Source organism: Petaurus breviceps, unplaced genomic scaffold (assembly GCF_028583685.1).
Source record: "Petaurus breviceps papuanus isolate PSGF00001 unplaced genomic scaffold, PetGlider_PUasm1.0 176, whole genome shotgun sequence".
Lineage (NCBI taxonomy): Eukaryota > Metazoa > Chordata > Mammalia > Diprotodontia > Petauridae > Petaurus > Petaurus breviceps.
The window spans coordinates 13,048,666-13,070,273 of NW_027185771.1; the positions used below are offsets into that span (position 1 = coordinate 13,048,666).

Genomic DNA, 21,608 nt, shown 5'->3' on the forward strand with positions numbered 1-21,608 from the left:
GAGAGAGTGAGAGAGAGGGAGAGAGAGAGACAGACAGAGAGACAGAGAGAGGGAGCACCTCTCCCCCGCCTCTTCCTCTCAGCCTCCTCTACCTGTCCCACTTGGAATGGGACACCCCCCACGTAGCTTCCCTACTCCCAGCTGGAAGTGATTTCTCACTCACCTGATTTTAGCACTTTATACTACTCTCATGCTCCTTTCACATTCTATTTTGTATTATATTTACCCACCCCTGTCTTACTGCCTCCTACTGAACTATCAGCTCCATGAAAACAGGGCCAATGATGTATCCGCTGTTGGTTTTTCCTTAAAACCTAGCACAGCGCTCTGCCAGTGGCCTGTAGCTAGGCGGTACAGTAGATAGAGCACTGGGCTTGAAGTCAGGAAGGTTAGAGTTCAAATTTGACTTCCGAAACTTACTAGATGTGTGACCCTGGGCAAGTCACTTACCCTTGTCTGCCTCAGTTTCCTAATCTGTAAAATGAGCTGGAGAAAGAAATGGCAAACCACTCCAGTATCTCTGCTGACAAAACTCTACTGGGGTCATGAAAGAGTTGGACATGACTGAAACGACTAAACAAGAAGAAGAAATATTCATAGAGACATGGATTAGTCCTGTGAATTCATGGATACAGAGAGGGAACTCTCAGGTGAGGAAACTCCTTCTACAAAGGCAGCCCTTCTCAGCAGCTTGATATCTTAGAGAGATTTTTTCAAGTGCTAGGAGGTCCAGGGACTTGTCCAGGGCCTCATAAACAGTATGTGTCAGTGGCAAGACTTGAACTCAGGTCTTTCTGGCTCTGAGGCCAGTGGTCTAATCTGTTTCACTCCTAAATGTTTATGAAGCAGATGAATGAAATGCCAAAATGCTTCACTGAAAGGTATCTTTGGAGGGCAGCTAGATGGCACAGTGAGTAGAGTGCCGGCCCTAGAGTCAGGAGGATCTGAGTTCGGATCTGACCTCAGACAATTAGCACACACACACACACACACACAAATCTAGCCCTGTGACCTTGGGCAAGTTACTTAACTCCAATAGCCCTCCAAAAAGCAAAAAAAAAAGTATCTTTGGTATTAAAGTCACAGAAATCCTTTTGTAAGTGAAGACAGCATAATTTCAAAGTGCTTGCTTATAAGAAATATTAAAGTATTAGATTTGAATGGAATTGGGAAGAATGGTTCCCAAACTTGGATTCCTATCCCCTACCATATTTTCCTGGTCTCTCTCCCTTCTTCCTGGGACATAGTAAATAGCCCCCATCCTGAGGTAGAACCCACCTCAAGGACAAAATAGCTATACATTAGAGGTGGTTCTGTGGTCATTGTCAGGCTTGGGGTGGGCTGGGCTGCATGGATTGTAAAGAGAGAAGGAAACCTTGAATTTAGATGCAAAACTCAGCTCTATTTGCTCCCTATTTGAGCTCAGTCCAGTCACTTTCCCTCAGTCTCCTGATATGTAGAACAAGAGATTTGGACTACCTGAATCAGAGATAACCTGGGGTTTTTAATCAGGGATGATCTTAACCTGGGGGCCATGAACTATTAGAAAAATATTTGATAACTTTACTTTGAGATAATTGGTTTCCTTTTTAATCCCCTGCATTTTATTTTATGCATTTAAAAACATGATTCTGAGGAATTTCACCAGACTGACTGCCAGAGGGATCCATGACACATAAAAAGTTTTAAAAGGCCTGGGCACTAAGAGTGACCCCTAGGGGCCTTCCAACTCTTACAATCTATAGACTAGAGTCAATACCACACTTATTAATATAACACACCTTGGCCGGTTTCCAGTTTTCTCACCTAGATCTGAATTTTCTTTCCAAGTCCAGTCTATGTTCTTCCAGACCAGGGCAATGACTTCTTCTCCATCCCCTCACACCTAACACAGTACTGAGCATACAGTAGGTATTGAATTCCTTCTGAATGAATGATGAGAAATAGCCAACCTTCTTAACACATTTATTATTGGTCTTATTGCACAATGTGGGAATATTACAAGTAATCTCTAATGCATGAGGAAACAGGCTTTACATCAGAGGACCAGAAACAGGCAGCACTTTCTTCTTGGAGAAAGGCAGGCCTTCTGTTGCTTATAAATATGCGAACAGCTTCTCTTCTACCTGAAGAAATCAACTTGTGCATAAAACATCTCAACCCTGGAGGAAAATCAAAGTTTTAGCTCCTAAAATAAAAACAAAAAGCCCACACCCATCTTTACTGTTTGACTTTGCTCTGAACTATCTGGGCCAGCTGTAGAAGGATAACTTGCTCTTTCCTATTTGAACAACGCAAACGTTGCAAGTTTATCAGAAATTTGCACACTCAGAGGTAAATCGGAGGTGTTATTAGAACAGGAGCTTACCCTGGGCACAGTAAATGGTCTCCTAAGAAGAGGCAATATTTATATCCCATCTTGCACTTAAAAGAAAAGCTAAGTGGCACCATAGTGAAGAGTGCATTGGGCCTAGAGGCAGGAAAATCTGAGTTCAAAAATGGCCTCAGATAATCACTAGCTGGGTGACCCTGGGAAAGTCACTTTAGCACTTTCTGCCTCAGTTTCCTCATCTGTAAAATAGAGATAATAAGAGTATCTACTTCCCAGGGTTCTTGTAAGAACTAACTGGAAAAACATGAATAAAGCACTTTGCAAACCTTAAAATGCAATATAAATGCTAGCTATCATTACTATTCTTCTCAAGCTCCTTTGTGAGATCTTTAAGAAAAAAATATCCATTTCTAGTGATGTTTTTTTCTCTAAAGTACAAGTGAGATTTGTCTTATCAAAATTGCACAGTCCATGCAAAGATTTGGTGGTATAAAATAAGATTAATTTCCAATATTGGAAAAAAATTCTTGTCTACTCTCTTTCTCCTAGGGATGTTCCACAACCCTGCAGATCCAGTGCTCCTCTCCCACAAGGCCAATAACTAGGGTTTCCCTTAGTATATTTTGTGCCCCAAAGGGTTAAAATTCCATGAAGTGACCCTATGCTAGACTCAATACTAGGTTGTGGAGGCACAAAGACAAAAATGAAATTATCCTTACCCTCCAGAAGTTTACATCCTAAAGGAAGGAAGGAACAATCCTGTGCTCTTTAATTGTGATGATTAAAAAGGTGGGAGAGAAGTGGTTTCTGGGTAATTTAATCCTTTTATTCGTAAGACCAGCAGGTTATTAATAAAATGATGATCATTTAGTTGTCTTTCTTCAACCAAAGACAGTCAAAATGGTGCAGGCTCAGAGTTTACGTGTTCTTTTGGAAGAGGAGTGGTCATCAGCTCTGATTGGTTAACACAGTGGGAGGGGAGGTGCTGAGTGATATCATGTCACCCATGGAGAGAGAATCTCTATACTCAGACCACCCCCAATCTTGGACTATGTAGAGTTCCTACCTAGACCCATATGGGGTCGGGACCCACAGTTTAAGAAACCCTGATCTAGACAAAGGATGTCTCCACCCAAGTTTGATTGAATGGAATTCACCTGAGGTTAGAGATTCCTTGTAGGATTGGGTGGGATAGAGAAGTTTAGTTCAACCTCCAGAGACTGAGGTCTTGAAAATAGAAAAGAATGGGGGCACTCCATATCCCCATATCATTAGTTATTAACAATCATTTCTCTCACTCCACACAGTGACTGACAGCATTAGCTTCTTGGGATACTCTTGAGGCCAAAAATAATACTCTTATAATACAAATTAAATGTTATACATGGGGTATAAGGAACTTTATAGAAACTTTGATGGCCTTTGTTCAGTTTCTTAGGAAAATGGAATAGGATTCGCATACAGAACTGGAAATAATTAGAGAGGTCATCTATTCTGACTCTGTCATCTTACAGAAGGGGAAACTGAGTCCCAGAGAGGCAAAGTGCCTGGCACATAAAAAGTGCTTAATAAATATTTGTTGACTGACTGAAAATAACTGGCCCAAGGTCACACAGATAGTAAATTCAGAGCTGAGATTGAACCCAGGACTTGGAGGCAGTATTGTACAGTGGAAAGAATATTAATTCCACAGCCAACAAGGACCCAGGTTCTGATATTTACGGCCTGTGTGATCCTGGGCAAGGAAGCTGTATTTCAATTTCCTAATCTGTAAAATGGGGTGGGGGAAGGGTCATATTATATGATCTCTAAAATCTCTGCCAGGTCTAAATCTTTATATGCTTGAGATGGGAAATGTAGGGAGGTTAGCGGAGACTAAGTGCTGATAGTAATATAGCAAGCAACAAGAAGACATGTGGGGCTCAGTCAAGTCTTTGAATGGGGTTGGGATCCCATTGCAAACCCTGGCAGACAGGCTTGGAGCCCTTCCAAGGCTTTCCAAATCTTCTGGTAGATCCAGACTTCCTAATTAGGGAACCCTGATCTAGGAGGACCAAGGGGATCCTAGCCTCAGAACCGGGAGGGACTTCAGAGGCCAATTATTCCAATCCCTTCAATCCAATAAGCATTATTTGTCACCCTTCCTGCTAGAGAAGACATTCCACTCTACTAGGGGACAGGAATGTAAATTCAGTACATGACCACAGAGTAGAGATAAGTACAGGATAATGGCAATAAGCTCTAACAACAGGGAGATTGAGGAAAGGCCTATTGTAAGACCTTAGGAGTGTTACTTTCCAGGGATGTACACATTGATAATGAGGTTGATGCACTCATTGCCAGAGCTAGTTCAGTGTTTGAGAGGCTCTGAAGAAAGGTATGGAAGAGAAAAGATATTAGACTGACTACCAGACTGAAGGGTCTACAGAGCCCTTGTGCTGATCTTGCTGTTGTATGCCTGTGAAACCTGGACAATATACCAACACCATGCCAGGAGACTGAATTACTTCCATTTGAATTGTCTTAGGAAAATTCTGAAGATCACCTGGCAGGATAAGGTACCAGACACTAAAGACCTTTCTCAAACTAAACTGCCAGGTATTCAAATTCTGCTTCAGAGAGCACAACTGCCATGGGCTGGCTAGGTTGTTTGAATGCAAAACATATGCTTGCCAAAAAGACTATTTTATGGAGAGCTCACACAGGGCAAGTGCTCACAGAAGTGATACAGGGTCACTTTCAAGGTGTCTCTCAAGAACTTTGGAATTGGTTGCGTGACATGAGAGACAGGGGCACAGGACTGCTCAGCACTGTGTGCCCACATCAAAGAAGGTGCTGTGCTCTACCAGCAAAGCAGAATTCAGACAACTTGGATTTGGAGTATCCACCCCAAATATTCACACAGACTGTGCCCAACCCGTGGGAGAGCATTCTGAGCTCCTATCGGTTTGATCAGCCACAGTCAGACACACTGAAACTTGACGTTGGCATAAGTGATGTCGTTCTGGTCCTCTTTGAGAAGGAAGGACAACAAGCAAGCAACCAACCAACCGACCAATTGTAAGACAAGACACCACAGCTGAGCCTTAAAGGGATGGAGAGGTTCCATGACGAAGAGGGGAGAAGAGAAAGCATTGGGGGTGGGGAGAAGGAAAGGGGCAGCCTGTGCAGACACAATTCAGTTGTTTTTCAGTCATGTCCAACTCTCCCTGACCCCATTAGGGGTTTTCTTGGCAAAGACACTGGAGTGGTTTGCCATTTTCTTCTCCAGCTCATTTTATAGATGAGGAAACTGAGGTCAACAGGGTTAAATGATTTGCCCAGGGTCACATAGGTAGTCAGTGCCAAATCTGAATTCAAGTCTTCTGACTCCAGGTCTTGCACTCCATCCACTGTGCCACCTTCGCTGTACAGACACATAGCAGCAGGAAATTAAATGTGTAGGGGGTCCAAGTAGGTGCCTTTTGTTAGAACATAAATTATGTTCCATTAAACTGTGAATTTCTTGAAAGTAAGGACTCTTTTTTGCTTCTCTTTATAACCCTAATACTTTTAGCACAGCACCTGGCACACAGTAGGTACTTCATTAATGCTTGCTGCTTATGTATGAGGGATAAGCTGGAGTCAGATTGGGCTTTAAACAGAAGCATTTGTACCTCATCCTGGAGCCAACAGGGAGGTGAAGAAATCTGAGGCGACCAGGACATCTGTAAAGCACTTGGCCCAGTGCCTGGCACGTAGTAGGGACTCCTAAACATTACTTTTCATTATTAGGTGCCTACACTAATCCAGCACCAGGTCTGGGAGGCCACCAGGCTGCCTAAGGATGGGTGAATCTGCCCCGGCTGGAAAAGGAGCAGCTCAAGGGCTCCCTGCCCATCTGGGGCATCCAGTCTGGGAAAGACAGAGACCCAGTTTAAAAAAACAAACATGTATATGTATGTGTGTACATATATATACATACACACAAATGTACACACACACATACATATATATGTAAAAATTTGGCAACTGTAGGGGATAAGTGCATAGTGGCCAATTAGAAAACCACTGTAATAGTTCAGGCAAGAGATGATGAGGGCCTGACCTAGGTGGGGAATAAATGGGCAAAAAGAGACAGATAAGAGAGGTGTCATGGAGTGGATGTAGGGGGAGGGGAATAAGCATTTATTAAGTGCCTACTACATGTTAGGTACTCTGCTGGCACTTTCCAATGGTCTGATTTCATACCTCTAGGAAGTATATGTTGTAATTATTCCCCATTCTGCAGTTGAGGAAACTGAGGCAAGCAGAGGTAATATGATTTGCCCAGGGTAACCCAACTAGTAAGTATCTGAGGATGGATTTGAACTCAGGTCTTCCTGACTCCAAACCCAGCATTCTCTCCACTTTGCCACTTAGCTGTCATAATATTTAACAACTAATGGGATATGGGGGTGGGAGAGTATGGAGAGAAAGAGGGAGCCAAGGATGGTGCTTCATTTTACAGGTAGAGAAACTAAGGCCCAGAGTAATTAGCACAGGGGATGAGTGACAGGGCTCCCAGGATGTGACCATCCTTATGCTTCATCAGACTTTAAGGCTGGATTTAAAGGTCCTGACCTAAGCCAAGTAGAAATGAGTCTTTTCCATTCACATGGTCCTTTCAGTTGAACTAGCTCTGACATTTCCTTTTTTTTTTTTTGACATTTCTTTAAAAAAGAAAAAGTTTAAAAGGATCCAAAATCTAAGACTGACCTTTTTGGAGACATTGCTATTCTGTGCCAAGTAGCAATGTAGGCTTCCCAGAAATGGAGATTTCAAGGTCACAGATTATTTCAAGAGAAGGACTCTTCAGCATCTATGAAATCCAGTGATTTCATTGATCTCCCAGTATTGAAAACAGGCAGGCAGACACAAAACCTGCCTGTAACTAGTCCTCTTTAAATGGTTGCCTGACAGTACTGAAAAGTTAAGTGACTTGCCCAGGATCACACAATCATCATGTATCAGAGGCAGGATTTGAACTCAGGTCTTACTGATTCCAAGGCTAGCCCTGTAAAATAACAGGACCTGACTTTTACATAACCCTGTAAGGTTTGGACATCACTTTACACAGATTTTCTCATCTGATATTTACAACTAACCCTGTGAGACTGGGTCTCTCTCTCTCTTTTTTTTTTTTTTTTTTTTTTTGCTGCTTTTTGGAGGAGGGAAGGCAGGGCAACTGGGGTTAAGTGACTTGCCAAGGTTACATGGCTAGTAAGTATTAAGTGTCTGAGGCCGGATTTGAACTCAGGTCCTCCTGACTCCCGGGCCAGCACTCTATCCACTTCGCCACCTACCTGTCTCTATTATTCCCATTTTCAAGCCAGGCCTCAGAAAGGCTTGCCCAGGGTCAGAGAACTAGGAAATAAATGAGGTCTTGGTGACTGCAAGTCTGGTCCTGGACCTATTGTGCCAAACTACCTCTCCCATGGCAAATAGCATTTGAAAAATACACTCTCTAGAGGTTGCTTAATCCCTGCAGAGCCACGTTTCTAAAACTGTGGTTTGTAGCAATCTAGGGAAGATAAATTGCCCTCTCTGACAGACTAAAGCAAAAGGTCATCTCCCTAGAATACAAGGCACCACCTTCCTTTGGAAAGAAGAGTCTGTTCTGGCACTGACCATGCTTGCACAGCCAGAGTCACAAAATAAGGCTTAGGGGGCGACAGAGAAGCAGGAGGAGATCAGTTCTCTCTGTTCAAAGCAGTAGGACCCAGTCAGGGAACTCAAACAGCTCTCCCAAGACATTAGGTTTGCCCTGGGAATGCCGTTATGAAGCTTCCACAGCAAGAAAGGAAAGGAGAAGGAATGAAATCCCTCCCTCTCCTTTTCCTGCCCCCCTCCCCACCCCAGAACAAGATGTGCTTAGTTTGAGGGTTTAATGGATGCTCTCAGATTCTTGTCACATGAAGTTATGAGCATCTATTCAGCTGAACAAACTGAAAAAAAAAAACAACCCAGACTGTATTTTTCTTCCTTTAAAATCCATCAGCCCCAACTGAGTGATGCCATACTAGCACATCTGGGATTGATCAGAAACCAATGAGTCTGCAGAAATGGTCTCCTGGGCCCCAAGCAAGTCAGACACAGAGGCCCCTCACATACAGAACAAATCACCACTGGTGACAAAGACAAGGTATTTTCCAGATCCATCGAGGCAAGGAAGGTCGCCATTCAGTGAGGGGGCCCCTTCCCAAACAACGATCATCAAGCTTAGTACAATGACCCAGGTGGAGATGCCCTACAAAAGTGGCTTTTTCTCCTCTTGGGGAGATGAAATGAATGTGATCAGTTCTCTAAGCAAATTCAGCATCCTGTTGCACCACCCACTTCCAAGTGGATCAAGCAAACTCAACTCCCAATGACTTCCTTTCAAAGTCTCTCTAAACTCAGACCCTCCTGGCAGGGTCGTAGGTTTTCCAGAGTGTGGCAGAATTTTATTCTTTAAACCCACCCTCTTCCCAAAAACACTCCAGGCTTTACCCTCCTTTCCCTGACCCCCATTCAGAACAGCAGATCTACCCTGTGTGAAAATTTGAAATTACTGGATCCCTACAAAATTCACCTTGGCTGAATGACAATCATAGAGTCTTTTATAGTCATCTAGGCTAAATTCCTTATTTTATAAATTCTGGCCAGATCCCCAGTTATACTTAATTATTATTTACAACACTTTCAAGGGTAGGGGCAGCTCTTCCAAGATTCAAGAAGTAATAAGTGGCTAAACTCAGATACTCCAGTTCTAAATCCAGCGCTGTCTTCCCAACACCACACTAGCATGCTACTGTAGCTGGTGGCATCAAAACTGTCACCCAAATTGGATGAGGGTGTGAGGATATAGAAAAGGGAGACAAAGAACACAGGAGGCACTAAGAGATGCCCACACAACATTCAGAACTGCGGAACCTTTGTGTCAGCAGCAAAATTCCAGGTACCCTCAGCGTTGAGTACCATGTGTAAACCCCCAGCAATGTCTCTTTTGGCACAGGTACCCCCTTTGCTCACAGTGACCACTCTGGGCAAGGATCCACTTAACCCACCCATTTCACACAAAAGAACTAATGAAAATCCAAGAGAATGTACTCTGTGGAAGCCCTAAGCCTCATGGTAAGTGGGTAGGTTTGTACCCAAATATACATACTCTACATAGGAGTGGCCAAACATCAAACAAGGTTTGAATTCAGCATTGGTTGAAAATGAAGACTGTCATTTACACAAGTACACTCTGTTTTATGAAGTAAAAAAAAAAAAAAGCAACAGCTTGTCCAGAATTCAAGCTGATTTTAAATGAAGGTAACTTACCCAAGTCCTTCTGTTTGAAAGCCCAGCTTCAGTCCCATCTCCCCCAAGAAACTTTCTAGGTGCCAGCCCTTGGTGATCACTGCTACCTCTGAAGCCTTTCATTAGTTATTGACTATCCAAATCAGCCTAGACTTAGCCCATGTTACCTTACACCATAATAGATCTTTGCACATGGTCTAGATGCACTAGATGGTCAGCCCATCAGGAGATTTCTTTGCCTCTCCAGCAGCTAGCACCCAGCAGGTGTTCCCAGAGTGTCTACTGATGATAGAAACTGACAAGGACAGCTTCATTCATTTATTCAAAGCTTTCTAGGACCCTGATACAAGGGCACATACTTTAACACACATCATTCATATGTGCCCACCCATCGCTCCACATATCTGATTGCACAGAACCATGTCATCATCCTCACTACCATCTGAATGCCTCCTACAACCACAGGTGGTCTAGTGTAAAAGGTGCCAGCTGTAGATTCAAATCCTCCCTTTGTGACTTACTACCTGTGTGATCTTGATAAAACTCTGTGCTTCATTTTCCTCACCTGTAAAAAGAGGGGTTTGGACCAGATGACCTCTAAGGTAATCTGGTTCTAATTGCAAGATCCTAAATCACTTAATCTCTCTGTGCCTCAGTTTCCCCAGCTATAAAACAAAAGACTTAGATTAAATGATAGTATACTGATAAGGAACCTGGGTCTGAGTCCCAACCCTGATATTTACTAGCTGTAGGACTCTGGGCAGGTGATTTTTACCTCTCTGGGCCTCAGTCTCTTCAGTTGTAAGACAGGAGCTTACACTGCCTATCTTCCAGGACTGTCAGGAGAGCACTCTGTAAACCTTACATAGTCCCTTCCTAGTCTAGTAGCTAAAATCCTGAAAATCTCTTGACTTAATCTGAGTCTCACCTGTAAAATGGGAATAAACAGTCAAGAAGCATTTATTAAGATCTACAGCCCAGGTACTGGATAATGATACTCTTCCCTACCATTGACTTTGGAAACTGTAAAGTGCTATAAAAACCTGAACTAGTGTTGTTATTACTATGTGCCACAGTGAAAACTTTAAGATAAAGTGTGGCCATAGATTTAGAGCTGGAAGAGGTCATCTAGTTTACAGACGAGGAAACTGAGGCACAAGGCTAAGCATCAGAGCAGGATTTGAAGCCGGGGTCTTCCAGCTCAACGTCCAACTTCCTCTCTTTGCTTTTCGTCCCCCGCTGCTTATTTTAAGTTGTCTAAAAGCAAAGAGTCCTTAGTGTTTGATTAGAAGTGGAGGAAATGAATGAGATCTCAGTCCTCCAGATGCAAACGCCCTTCAGAGACTTAATGAAGGGTTGGAAAGGTATGGCTGGCCAGCACTCACCTCCCCGGAGCCTCTGACTCTCGGCGGGTCGGCGCAGGGGATCCGGTTGGGCAGGAGCTGAGAGAAGCGAGAGGATGCGCCGCAGGTCTCAGCAGCCCGCTGCGAGTGAGGAGAGGCCCCTTCGGCCCCGCGCCTTTTATGCTCAGGTCCTAGGCCCCGCCCCCTCCCCGAGGGCGGGCTCGGTTCCTCCGGGACCAGTAGGAGGGAGGGGGGAAGGGGAGTTGGGGGGGGGGGGGGGCGGGGGGGGGGGGAGGCCCAAAGAAGGGCCCGCTCCCCTCGGGGCCCCGCCCCTTGGGCGGGCGGGGGGGGGGTAAAGAGAGAGATAAGCGGACTAAGGGAATGAGGGGCTCAGAGACAGGGGGATCCAAGAGAGTAGCGGGGCTGAACTTGAAAAGCTTCAAGAGAGGCTTGAAAGTAAGGGGCTGAGAGAGGATGCAGGAATGGGGGATGAAGGCGGATTGAGAGATGTTGTGGAGGAGGGCACAGAACAGACCACGGCCCTGGGGGCGAGGAGCTGAGGGCCTAGGTGGGGGGTGAGGGTGGAATACGGGGATCATCCTTCCAGCCCAGCTTGGGGGAGTCTCTGTGCACACCTATGGGCGTCCGCTTGACTCTCTGACCGCCCTGTCGGGGCAAGGTGTCCCGGTGTCGGCAGAGGGTTAGGGAGGATCTTCCGCCCCTACAGCCGGCCAGGCGGCTGGAAATGAGACCCTTAGTATCCAGAGGTGTGGAAACAGCTACCTCCAGGGGGCAACCGAATTCCCCGAGGAGAGGCTGTCCGCAGGCCTTGAGACTGGGTGGTGACCGCAAAAGAGAGCTTTGGGTTTTGCCCCCTCAGCAATTTCCCTCCTCCTCCCTTACATTCACCAGCTTGTCCCTCTTCCCAGCCTCACTCTGGGCAGCTTCCCCCCCCCGCCTTCTCTCCAACTCCCCCGCCTCTATATATTGTGACCATCCTCTCAGTCTCGCCTTCACCCTCTCCAGTTTTCTGCCCTTCATCTTTACCGGCTCCCCTGTTTAGGTCCCCAGCTTTTCGTCCCTCACCCACACTAACTTTCCCCTTCTCACCCATGTTCCCCCTCCTTCTCACACTTAGCTCCCCTTCTTAATGCCCCTTCTGGAAGCCTGACTGGACTGGGAAAGCACCGGACTCTTGCCCAGGAGTCACCAGGCAGAACACATGTATGCCTAGGGCACCCCTAATCTTGCATATACAGGGACTGTCGCTAGCAGAACAAATGTGCCCTCTATTCAGTTGAGGGGGAAGGACCAGAGATGGGGCCAGAGAAGAGCTCACCTGAGGAGCAGCCACCTTGAAGCTCGCCTTCTAGGAACTTTCTAATTTAACTAATTATTCTTGTTAACTGAGTTCCTAGCTAAATTATTTCTCTGCTGTTCTACTGGAGTTTCGAGTGTCCTCTAAATTTAGTTAAAGCCCTACTAACCCCCACCCTAGTTAGGGCATTGGCACATAGTACTAATTAATAGATGTTTATGGATCAAATAAAGCAATGTATTCTAGGGGAGAGAACACTGGATTTGAAGACAGAAGAGCTAGGTTTGAGCCCTGGCTTTGCCTCTTATTAACTGTGTGACCTTGGATAAGTCACTTGACCACAAGAACTCAGTTTCTACCTTTATAAAGTGAGGAGTGGTCAGGAAATTGAAGATGATGCTTCAGATCCTGCTCTGAATCCTATGAATTATCAGACCTTTATCAAGTATACCCATTGGGTCCCATAGGATGTATTCCTTAATTTTCTTACTCTTTTTCCCTGTTGATGTTTGTTACGCTTCAAAGCCCCTTCAACTGCCCCTTCAGCCTCCTCACCTCACTAAGTCACTGGAATAAAGAGGAGTGCCCAGAAAGACTTTCTCAAAACTAGCAGGACCTTGGGATAACTGACAAGATGGTAGGGAAGTGGGTGGGAAAGACAGGCAGAGGTTAGGGGTGAAAATGAAGAGGCAAATCCATGAGGAGACTGAGTGACAGGCAAGTATTGCCAGAAACTACTGCCAAGGGTTCTAGCCCAGAGGAATTTGACAAAGACAGGAGAAGAGTGATGTCAAAATGACATCAGAAACTTTTCCCAGCAATAGCTTCATTCGTCAACTGTGCTATGGTTTGACAGCCTGCCTCGTCACATAGGGAATAGTCCTCTCCTTGATGATAGGCAGCCAGCAAGCCTGGCACAGGGAGATTGCTGCTTTGTATAAACTATGACTGCATCTGCCCCTGTTCCCACAGTGTCCTCTAATAGAAGCAACGGGTCCCAGTAAAGAAAAGGACACAGAGTATAGATGACTAGCCTGTTTCTGTCTCTCCCTCTGTCTTTCTCATCCCCCTTTCTCCATCCTTTTTCTCTCCCTTCCTCTCTCTGTCTCTGTCTCTATCTCTGTCTCAGTCTGTCTCAGTCTGTGTGTGTCTCTGTCTCTGTCTCTCTCTCTCTTTCTCTCCCTTCCTCTCTCTGTCTCTGTCTCTATCTCTGTCTCAGTCTGTGTGTGTGTCTCTGTCTCTCTCTTTTTCTCCCTTCCCCTCCTCTTTGTTGCTTCTCTGAACTCCCAGCAATTTGGTCGTACTAGTTTTCTAGTTAAGTTGAAGGGACGAGGTTCTAGAAACAGTGAGTGACTTGATAGATGAATATCCTCCAAGGTAAACCCACTCTTTACAGAGGAAGCTGCCAAAAGACGGAAGCACTTGCCTAAAGCATTTACTTCACTCTCAGCAGAAGAAGGGAGAGAAATGAGAGAAAGAGAAGGTTTGGGACACAGGTGGATGGAGGAAGATCTGTTTGGTTTTAAGTAACAAAGGGTTAATTTGTTACCAGGGCTGAAACCAGACTGGGCTACCTTGCTGCATTGCTCCATTTGCACCAGAGCTATCTGGAAATCTCCCCCAACCCCATCCAGTTACTTAGATTTTTGTGTGTTCTATAACTGTTTCTGGGGCCCTGTTGGTACACAGTTCTTGCCAAACCTGACCATCATAAGGCCCTTTCTTTTTTTTTTCTTTTCTTTTTGGAGGGGGAAGGCAGGGCAACTGGGGTTAAGTGACTTGCCCAAGGTCACACAGCTAGTGTGTTAAGTGTCTGAGGCTGGATTTGAACTCAGGTCCTTCTGACTCCAGGGCCAGTGCTCTCTATTCACTGTGCCTCCTACCTGCCCCAATAAGGCCCTTTCTAAATATTTTTGCCTAGAGGCTGAGAATTTAGTTGTAGCCATCAAGTTAACCTTTTCTGGGAGAGTTATTTTTGATCAGTAGAGTCCATAACAAACCCCTTTTTCTTCCTCTAAAATCATTTGTGACTGGCTCCTTGAAATGGTTCTGATAAAGGCAGTCTAAAGAAACAGCTCAACAACAGAAAAAATCCATTGTTTTCTTCCCTCCTCTGTTCTCTCCTTTCATCACTGCTCCTATGTATCTTTTTATCTCTCCTGTGCCCCTTTTCTTTCCCCAGCACATTTCTTTCCTTCATTAATCAATCAGCCAGGGTGCATCTTTACTGAGCACAGTCATACTCTCAGAAGATCAGTGAAGAATGCAGGGGTGCACTGGAGTAAGCTAAAACAAAGAAAATGGACTGTTAAATTTTCAGTGTGAGCATTTACATCTCAGAAACCGAAAATGCTACAAATTGGGGCTTGAGATTGTTTCCTTGATTGTCAATCAGGGTAGAGAATCTGGGCCTTGAGGCCACCTATGGCTTTCTAGGTCCTTGGATGTGGCCTTTGACTGAGTCCAAGACAGAACAAATCCTTTTATTAAGGTGATTTGTTCTGTTAAGTTTGGATTCAGTCAAAGGGGCTCACTTGAGGATCTAGAAGGCCACATGTGACCTCAAGGCTACAGATTTCCCGCCCCTGGCTAGACTTAAGAAAGCCATGGAGAAAATAGTAATAATGCAGGTTAAATGCAAAAGTGAGCCTTGCCTACATTCTTTAAAAAAAGAACTGTTTGCGGGGTGGCTAAGTGGCACAATGAAGAGAGCACCAGCCCTGGAATCAGGAGGACCTGAGTTTAAATCCAGCCTCAGACACTTAACACTTACTAGCCAGTGTGACCTTGGGCAAGTCACTTCACCCCAATTGCCCTGCCTTCCCCCTTCCAAAAAGAAAAAAAAATGAGCTGTTTGATAAACATTTACCAGAACACTATTGAAATTGACTAAGAATAACAATTGCTCCAGTTTCTATAAGGTTTCAGCATACAATACTACAAATTATGTAGTACAAGGAGCTATTTTCTTTTTAGAAATTAGAAAATGGTGTCTCAGGGCGGCCAGGTAGCACAGCGAGTAAGAGCACCGGCTCCAGTGTTGAGAAGACCTGGAGATCGAATCCCAGGCTCAGACACTTAGCACCCACCCAGAAACACCTGGCCGTGTAACCTTGAGCAAGTTATTTAACCCCATTTGCTTAGGGGTGGCCAGGTGGCTCAGCGAGTAAGAGCACGGGCTCCAGTGTCAGGATGACCTGGGGATCAAATCCGGGCTCAGATACGCAGCACCATACCCAGAAATAACTGACTGTGTAACCTTGAGCAAGTTACTTAACCCCGATTGCTTAAAAAAAAAAAAGAAAATGGTGTCTGTAATAGATAAAGGGTCAGTGTAGCCAAGACTTTAAGTTAGGTCTTTGCCAATGCTGGGTTCCGGAATTTTTATTACTAGACTCCCTTGCCTCCCTGAACAGAAGCCTTTATCAATGAGGGGGGAGATGAGCTGGACCTTGGAATATGGGAAGCATTTGGATAGATGAAGGGGAGAGGGAGGGGAAAGAATTAGGATGAAAAGGAAGAGGCAGAAATGAATGTAGCCTGTTCCCAGGGCAGGGAAGAGAGTGGTCAAACTAAGGGAGCAGTGAAGAGGAGGGAATAAGGTTTGATACTATCTGGTATAAGGGAAAGAACATTGGCCATCTGAGTCAAGACAGCCCTGGGTTTGCCTCTTTTCTCTGACATGTTCTAGCTATGCTACCATGGTCATGTCACAACCTCTTTGCAATTGATTTTTCCCATTTGTAAAATGGAGATCAAACCCATAGTTACTACTTCACAGGTCGTTGTAGGGAACATCAGAGATCACGGATACAAAGCACTTTGTAAACCCTATATAAATGTGAGCTGTTCTATTTAACTAATTTTATTAGACCTAGAAAAAAAGCTTCAACATCTTAGGGAGGGCATGGAGGAGAACACAAGCTAAGAAGGGATGGAAGGCACAAAAACAGCACCATGAGATCATGTCCTGAAGCAGTATTAGGACTCTGGATCTAGGGCTGGAAGGGAGACCATCTAGTCCAAACCCCTCATTTTAGAGATGAGATATTAAAGCCAAAAGATTGAGTGACTTACCCAAGGTCTAGTGGGTAGGTAGAAGATGGCAGAAGCAATATCAAACCTGGGTTTTCTGATTCCAAATCCAGTGTTCTTTCCAGTGTACAACAGTTCTGGAAAGATCTTTAGAGGCCAGCTAATCCAACTATGATTTTATAGATGAGGAAAATGAATCTTAAAGAGGCTGTGACTTGCCCAAGGGCACATAGACAGTAGGGTGCAGAATCCAATTTCTGATTCAGGTCCATTGGATGCTGATGCTGATGCTGATGATATAATAGGAGACTGTTCAATAAGGACCCAATCTTTCAAGCATGCTCAATAGATCCAGCTACATATCTGTGGAAAATACATGATGCACATGCTTGTAATCTTGGGAACTGGGGAGGCTGAGGCTATTGGATCTTTGAGCTCAGAAGTTCTGAGCTTCAGTGAGAAAGGATAACTGGGTGTTTGTACTCTATTTGGCATTATTAATGAAGTGAGCCCCTGGGAGTGAAGTTGCCTAACTGTGTGTAGTACTGTATCTGGCATGTAAATTGGCACTTAATAAATGTTGAGTGACATATTGACCAAGGGGGTGAATCAGCACAGGTCAGGAACAGAGCAGGTTAAAATTACTCTACCTATCAGCATGGGATCAGGTCATGGATAGCCCTGCATTTCTAGCCTGAGGGATGATGAAGGGATTCAGGTTTAAAAAAAAATACATGATAATGCCCAGTGGAGGAACCTAGTCACTGCTTCTGAGTATGTGCAGGTACTAACATTCTGTGAATGAATCTTATTAGTTTATGGTATGGTGACAAAAGGTTTCGAATTGGCTGTGGAGTCAGAGTTAGGTGTGCATACAAGCTCCAACAGAAATTGGATCACCCTGGCAGATTTCAAGTGAACTTGAAGAAATGCTTTTGGAGAAGTCTCTTTCCCTCACCTGGTTGTCAGATGGCCAAAAGTAGATGGGCTTTTTGTTTCTTCTGCCTCTGCTGTCTTTATTCTTTCTTGGTTTTAATGAATGAGTATCTGAGATGGAACAGATGAGGCCATGACCTTGTGGGCTTCAAAAGTTTGGAAGAGCCACCAAAAGTTCAGTAATAAAAGCCTGTAATAGAGTCTACTATAGCCACCAACAGCTGAGTCCAGTGAACCCACTGAGTCTGAAGCACAACTGGCTTGACCCTGCCTAGTAGTGAATCAGCCCAGCAGCCAAGACACCATGTCCTGAAAGCAAGGAATCAATTGGTCTATTGGCTATGTCATAGCCAGAAATGAACTTGGTGGGAGGAATACTTTATGGCTACCATTTTATGTTTGAGTACACTCTTCCAGGGAGAGGTGGTAGAGGAGAGTGTACTGTGGTTCAGAGGGGAATGTTTTGTAGGCACCATTTTAAGTTTCAGCCTACTTTCTCCAAGGGGCCATTGTCAGTTGTCTTAATCTTTGTCTTGCCACTGGACTCCAATGACCCTGAAGTCTCTAGAGAGTGAGGCTGACAACTTTACACAGCCCTGCCTCACTTAAATCCAGTTCACATGCAAGTGAAGACATCACCCCATGATGTCATTGGTCATCTTAGAGAACAAAGGATGACCAACAGCAACTCTCCCCAAAGGTCTAAGTATAGAGGGGAGAATTACCCCAGTTTAGGAGGATATTTTTGTACTTTGGTTCTTATCACATTTTTCAGTAAATACCCCTTTGAAAAAGCTAATTGGTGATAAGTGGTTATCAATGATATCAAGAAAATATCAACTGGTCAGTTGATACAGGCACACTAATCACTGGAGATGTTAACTGGTCCAATGATATTTGGGGGGAATATGATAGACAGGGGCTCATAAACTATATAAAAGAAAGACAATACCAACCTCTCAGGCTTACACATAAGGAAGGGAGTAGTCAACCTTCCTCTGGGAGTCTGAGCTGGGGCTGGGAGAGTAAGCCCCAGAACCACAAAGCCTGATTATGGAGGGTCTTGAAAACAAATGTATACTTAATACAGTAGGGAACTTGGAATCATCAAAGGCTTTGGAGTAGTACTCACTTTCTTCATTATTTTTGTCAAGTATTTGTTTTTTCAGGTTCTACCCCCACTAACAGTGCCTACCTGCATGTGGACATATCCCTACCTCAGTTCCTCCCTTCCACTACTAGTACTGTCCACTACCGAATTCGGTTTTATGAGGGACTCTAACCACTAACCTGATCCATTCCCTGTCATGGGAAATGTAGAATGAAAAGAAAGTCACAGAATAAAGAGGAATTAGGAAACACTGTGGCATAGTAAGATTAAGTGACGGACTGAGTTGAGAAGACCTGGGTTTGAATCCTCCCTCAAACAGTCATACAACCCTGGGCAAATTATTCAATTTCTCTGAATCCTTCTAAAATAGGAACAATAATACCTATAGAATCTACTCAGATGAGATAATGTTCATCAGGCGCTTTGAATAACAGATATAAGTCATTATTATATTAACACATAGAAAGCCTACTCCTAGGAAGGAGATGCCTGCTGATTTCCCTAAACATCAACCTCAAGAAATGGAATAAGGAATGGTGTTTGCTGCTGAGGCAGAGGTTCTGAAGCTGAAATTAAATCATGGAGAGACTGAGGTAAAGGAAAAAACTTGTATGGTCATCGTGAAGCACAAACTGGAAAAAGGACCCAGCATGGCCAGCCGGGAATTATGGCTCGAACTTCTCAGCTCACTACCATCCCTGCCCATAGCAAAAACATCAGTCAATTTCAGGACAAAAGTACAATTTTGATCTCTCATCTTCTTTGAAGTTAAAATTAAATCAATGCAACATTCATGATGGTCTTTAGATCTGGCATGCATCTGTCTACACACTAGTGAGTTTCTTAAACATCCTGGTTGGTTATTGTCTTTTTTTTTTTAAGAATGTCTTGGATTTGACCAAAAAAAAGAAAAAGAAAAAGTCCAAGGAGACTGGGAAGTATCCAATTCTCAGTTGTATTTGTCACACCCATTCAACATTTGTACAGTTTCACTATTTCAGTTCCACACCAAAGTCACAGAGGGCTAGTACGTACTTAATTCTGGGTCTGAGGAGTAGAATATATAATTGACCAATAGATAGTGAAACCTAGGCTTTTCCTAAGGACTTCAGCTCCCCTTACTACTCACCAGATGGCACTCCAGCTACACATGAGCTACTTATTTCCTGTCACAAAGGCTTACTTTCTCCCAAGTCACTGGCTGCAGTTGCCCCCAGGTTCTACATAAATCTAGGGGTCTGAGCTGGAATATGCTCAAAAATTATTAAATAGGGAAAAACAAATCCTTATTTCTAGAAAGAGCCCCCAATTCCCACATTTTTAAAACTTTATTTTCTTGTTCATGCTCCCTCATTCATAGAATTAAACAGTTGTGATTTCTTTTTTCTTAATGGTCATGAAATTGTTTCAAACAGTAGATCATCTTAAAATTCAGGACTGACCATATCATACCTACACACTCTCTTTCTCTCTCACTCACTCACTCAATAAACACCAGTAGCTGCCTATTACCTCCAAATACACCAATATGTATATCAATATATAATACCAAAAATACCAAATAGAAAATACTCTGTTTGACTTTTAAAGCCTTTCCCAACCTGGCCTCTTGCTACTTTTCCAGTTTCCCAGTTCTTTAATCTTGCTTATCTATGATTTAATGATACTGGCCTTCTTAAGTAAACACTCCATCTCCTGACTTGCTGTTCCCATGCTTGGAATGCCCTTCCTTCTTTTTTTTTTTTTTAAAGCAATTGGGGTTAAGTAACTTGCTCAAGGTTACATGGCCAGTTATTTCTGGGTGTGGTGCTAAGTATCTGAGCCCAGATTTGATCCCCAGGTCATCCTGACACTGGAGCCAGTGCTCTCACTCGCTGAGCCACCTGGCCACCCCTAAGCAATTGGGGTTAAGTAACTTGCTCAAGGTTACATGGCCAGGTGTTTCTGGGTGGGTGCTAAGTGTCTGAGCCTGGATTCGATCCCCAGGTCATCCCGACACTGGAGCTGGTGCTCTTACTCCCTGTGATACCTGGCCACCCCATGCCCTTCCTTCTTACTTCTAGAAACTGGCTTCCTTGCTTTCCTTCAAGACTCCACGCTTTTACAAGAGACCTCTCCTGCTTTGCCACTCAAATGCCAGTAGTATCTTTCCTATGGGATTATCTTCCATTTATACTCGTATATGTTTTCTAGGTACATTTTTTGTTTTTACATTTGTCTTTCTCCAGCAGAATGGGAGATCTTTGAGGACAGGATCTGTGATTCTTTCTCCAACACTTAGCACAGTGACTGGTACATAGGAGTCACATAAAGAGTGTTTGTTGACTGACTAAAGCAAACAATGATAACATAGAGAAACAAAATAAAATTAGAAAAACCTTTTTAAAAAAGCACATGGCAAGAGTCATGGTGTCAGTACTGACCTCTTCCCCATTCCCTCCCCCCAAACATAACACCTTCCAGATGGCAGAAGGACAGAAAGACAAAGAAATGATCTGGCTCATTTAGAACCTACTGAAATGTCCTCAGCAGCTCTTCTGAAGAAACAAAGGTAAGCTTTCGCAGGGTTTGGGACATGCCAAGACTTGCTTTAGCAAATGCTCTGGAAGACCAGGGTGGGAGTGCTCCTGGGTGCTGGCACACATCTGGCTGGTTTCACCATAGCTAAGGTTCTTCAGATTCACTTGCTTCCCTTCTGCCTGTTCTCATCTCCTCCAGTTCTGTACAACTCTGCTTCACTCAAATCCAATTCATGCACAAGTGAAGACTTCACCCTCGTGATGTCATTGGTCCTCCTTGAGAACAAAGGACCGCCATCACCAACAGTTTTGTAGCTCTCTAGCCCTCCACATGAGGCCCCACAATTCTCCGGGTGTCACACCTATTCTTTCTTCAATATGCAAGGATCAGTGGGTTGCCATCCCCTTCTGGCCACTTGAAAGGAAAACCTAAAATGGAGTATAAGCATTCAACTCTCTTCTGCTCCAACACCTTAGCAGGAACTCACAAGGGAAAGTGTTTTCAAGATATAAGGAAATGGAAACCCAAGAACTCTGAGAAAAGTCGGCTGTACAAGTCTTTGTCTTCCCCATGGCCTCACTAATTCATTACCCTAGTCACTACTGAGAATCATTAGTACAGCCGTGTTGCATAAGTATAAGGCAAAAAAAGGGGAAATAATCCTCACTATATTTATCATATAAGGGATTGAAAATGTCAATCACA

General features: G+C 44.1%; 1 protein-coding gene across 1 annotated transcript in view; it reads right to left on the reverse strand.

Moving 5' to 3' along the window:
- CRISPLD2 (cysteine rich secretory protein LCCL domain containing 2) overlaps positions 1-11,138 on the reverse strand; it is a 79,043-nt gene extending 67,905 nt beyond the window's left edge. Inside the window, exon 1 of the mRNA XM_069085636.1 lies at positions 11,026-11,138. The gene's annotated coding sequence lies outside the window, so the exon portion shown is untranslated. The remainder of the gene's footprint in view (positions 1-11,025) is intronic.
- Between the last annotated feature and the right edge of the window lie 10,470 nt (positions 11,139-21,608).